Source organism: Mus caroli, chromosome 1, assembly GCF_900094665.2.
Source record: "Mus caroli chromosome 1, CAROLI_EIJ_v1.1, whole genome shotgun sequence".
Lineage (NCBI taxonomy): Eukaryota > Metazoa > Chordata > Mammalia > Rodentia > Muridae > Mus > Mus caroli.
The window spans coordinates 172,550,872-172,554,877 of record NC_034570.1 but is presented as its reverse complement, the minus strand read 5'-3'; positions in this window follow the sequence as shown (position 1 = coordinate 172,554,877).

Below are 4,006 nucleotides of genomic sequence, written 5' to 3'. Positions count from 1 at the left end.
CACTTAATGTAATATAACTCATTGCTTGGGAGACTGAAGCAGAGGATCTAGAGTTTGAATCTAGCCTGTGCTATATAGCAAGACAAGACCTTCTCATATATATATATATATATATATATATATATATATATATATATATATATGTCTTGGATTTGATCAAGTTGAACAGGAGTGGGCACAGTGGATACCCAACACTAGCAATGAGTTCTAATAAGTGGGCAGTCTTGTAGGTCTGAACCTTGACCTCAGAGGGCCTGCAGAAACTGGTCAGTGTGAGGGAGAAGCCCAGATCTGGGCTCAGAAGCAGAGTAGACTGTAAGCAGAGACAATTGTGGAGGGAGTGCTTCCAGTGTCTCTCTGCATAATGATCATCCTGACCCCACTAGCCCGGACCTCACATCCCACACACTGGGGCAGCTCAGAGGTCACCGTCTAGGGAAAGGGGGAAGACGCAGGCATTTCCTCTGAAAAGAAACTGCTCACTAGGAAAGCAGTGGCACACACTGGGAGGAGCTCTTATAGTTTTAGAAAAGGTCATAGAGACAGAAGCTGGGGTGCTTCACTGTCCCAAGCCCTCCACAGACTCCCCATGCAGTCTCGGGCAGAAGACATGGACTTGGAGGTTGTTCTTGCTGGGCACCTCACTTGTCACCTCACTTCCTTTCTTTTAGTCCCTGATGCCAAGTGGTCACAGACATACCTGAATCATTCCACCACCACCACCACCTCCTCCTCCACCACCATCATCACCACCATCACCGCCACCACCACCACCACCACCACCACCACTCTATTCAGCTTTATAAAACAGTCTTCACTTTGTTGTCCAGACTGGGCTAATCCAGACTGTGTGGCTAAGGCTGAATGATCAACTTTGAAATGTAGATAATCCTCTAGCCTCAGCCATCCAAGTGCTAGAGTTCCCGATGTGAACCACTACATCTGGCTTCTGCTTTTCTTTTCACGATAAAGTTTAATGAGATCAGGGTGTGTATTCACTGTCTCTTGCTCACTGTCCCTCCAGGCAGATTTTTCAGGGTAAAATCATGGCCAGGACCCCTTGGGCCCCTGATATTTACTCATCCAATGGTTGACTCTGAGTCCTCCTGGCATTTGACCTGTAAGTAGCAAATTAGATATACAGGTTAGCGACCGTTCCTCCTAAAATGTCTAGGGGAGGTGGGAGGTGGATTCCGGAAGGGAGACCCTAGAAGAAGCCAGTCGAGAATATACCTAGAGCATAGGGGAGAGGCTGGCCTCTTTCAGGAATGCAGCAGGCCTCAGGTGTGATGCAGCAGATCCAGTGGGGAGGGAGGTGGGAGCACAGAGCCTGGGAGCTCCAATTGGTTTGATTTTCTCTTGGAAAATAGATATCCAGGCCATTAGGAAAGCACGAAAAAGGGGGGAGCGGGGAGGCTGAGCCTAAGAGAAAGAGCAAGATGCATAATTATAGAAGGCAGCATCTGGGGGCATTTGAGTTGGAGAGCATTAATTTAATATGAGGCCAATCCACATGTGTATGATTTATCTATTACTACTAACCAATTATCCCGAGCTTAATGGTCTAGAACAGCAAACATTTATTACCCCACAGTTTCTGAGAATGAATTTAGGGGTGGCTCTGGCCTGGAGTGACTTTCAGGGGGCTGCAGCTTTGGGAAGATACAGGGGAGGGAAGGGGGGCTGAAATCAACGGACGGCATGAAGGGAGTGAAGGGAGCTAGAACCAAAATGGCTCACACGCACGCGTGGGTTCCTCAGTAGGACTTCCTATGGGCAGCTTGTTTGTCCTCATGACACAGGGACTGCCATATTTTGGGTCACATGATCCTGAGAAAAGGCAGAGCCTGAAGTGACACAGGATTGCTTACGATTTGTTCTTCGATTAAAACAATGGCTCTGCCCAACCCGTTCTCAACAGGGAGGGTTTGGCCCCTCCCTTTAAGGAGAGATCCTAAGAGAATAGCTTTGAACGATTGCAGTTGATTGTGTGCCCTAGGTTAGTCACACCCTGCTATGCAAGTCAAGCAGGTTGTGAGAAAATGCTGGATAAGAAAAGTTAGGCCAAGACCAGAAAGATGGCTCAGCGGTTAAGAGCACCGACTGCTCTTCCAGAAGTCCTGAGTTCAATTCCCAGCAAGCACATGGTGGCTCACAACCATCTGTAATGGGATCCCATGCCCTCTTCTGGTGTGACTGAACAAAGCTACAGTGTATACTCATATACATAAAATAAATAAAATAAATCTTAGGCCTAAGGACAGGAAGTCAGGGACCAGAGACTGCATGGAGCTGAGTCTCCAAAACTCAAAGGTTAAGCACAGCTTCAGAGACCCAGAAGGGCGTGCAGGTCCTGAGTCCATTGTTCCTCTATCAGCTAGCCTTGGCATGGGCCAACCATCTATTTAGTCCTGCTCTCAGCTAGCCTCCTGAGACACTCACTATCTTTGTCCCAACACAACTAGGACTCCCCACTGGTCCCTCACAGCCTCACCAGGGTTGACTCTCTTTCTACTAAGTGACAGAGGATTCCTTTGTTTCTTGGCCTCAATTCCCAAGAAGGGAGATCCTGATTGCTCCAGATCTTTCCTCGAACCATGCCACATGGGCCCTAGAGGTCACTGACAGGGCCAGTGATAGGTGGCTGTGGCAGCATTGGATGGCAGCTTTTCAGCCACAGCCTCCAGAGCGCTTTCTGTTTCCACATTCTAGGGATCAGTGTGTGAGCATTCCCAGGAGGCAGCCTTGCTCTACTCTATAGAAGGTAACTGCACAAGAGCAGGCAGTCAAGGCTGCTTTGCCAACCGTCACGGAGGCGATTAGAAGCTCTGTCACTGCCAGCATATGCTCCTCAGAGTTCTGCCTGATAGTCTGAAAACATAAGTATGGTGAGTCCCCTTTAACTGTCAGCTTTATTTGAAGATTTGTTTTATTGTTGTTTGCTGCTGCTGTTACTGTTGCTGTTGCTGCTGTTGCTGCTGTTGCTGTTGTTGCTGCTGTTATTTCTGTTGTTGCTGCTGCTGTTATTTCTGTTGTTGTTACTGTTTTTGCTGTTGTTGCTGTTATTGCTGTTGTTGTTCTCATTGTGAGAGGAATTAAAGTGGCCTGCCATAGTGATGCAGAAGTGGTACGTAATGATGCATTAAGACCAACCTAGTCTACACATAGCAACTTCTAGGCTAGCCAGTGACACACAGCAAGATCCTATCTTAAGAAAGCAAAACCAGCTGGGCCTTTCCTTGTACCATTTCCTGTTTGTGCATCAGTCCTGTGCAATGCCCAACACCATCAGTCATGCTCTACAGATGGGGAGAGGGGGCTTTATCGCAATGCCCGTCCATACCAGAATCAAACTTTGAACTCATTAGTCTCAGTTAATACCAAGGTCCGAAGGTACTCTTAGCACTGCTTAAAACAGTGGCTCTCAACCTTCCTAATACTGCGACCCTTTAATACAGTTCCTTATGGTGCAGTGACCCCCCCCAACCATAACATTATTTTGTTGCTACTTCATAACTAAGCTTTGTTACTGTTATGAACCATAATGTAAATATCTGATATTTGCACCCAAATGGGTCACGACCCACAAGTTGAGAACCACTAGCTTATCGGATGGGGAATCATTTTGCAACATGTTGGCCTTTCCCAAAGACTTAAACCACTGAAAGCTGCTATCTTGTCTCAAGAACCCCATGGGGACTGTGAGGCTCCCAATGGGAATCCCTGGGAGATCACACACACACACACACACACACACACACCCCACCCCAGGAGACATGTAGCAAGAACCCTGGGGTATTCTGTAGAGCTCACAGGGATACAGCATGTTAGATCAGTGGAGATAGCTCACTCAAATCAGTGGTAACAAATGGCAATAGGTAAGGAACGAAGCTGCCCCCACTGCAGCACATGCCCCACTGCAGCACATGCTCCCACTGCAGCACATGCCCCCACTGCAGCACATGCCCCCACTGTAGCACATGCTCCCCACTGCAGCACATGCCCC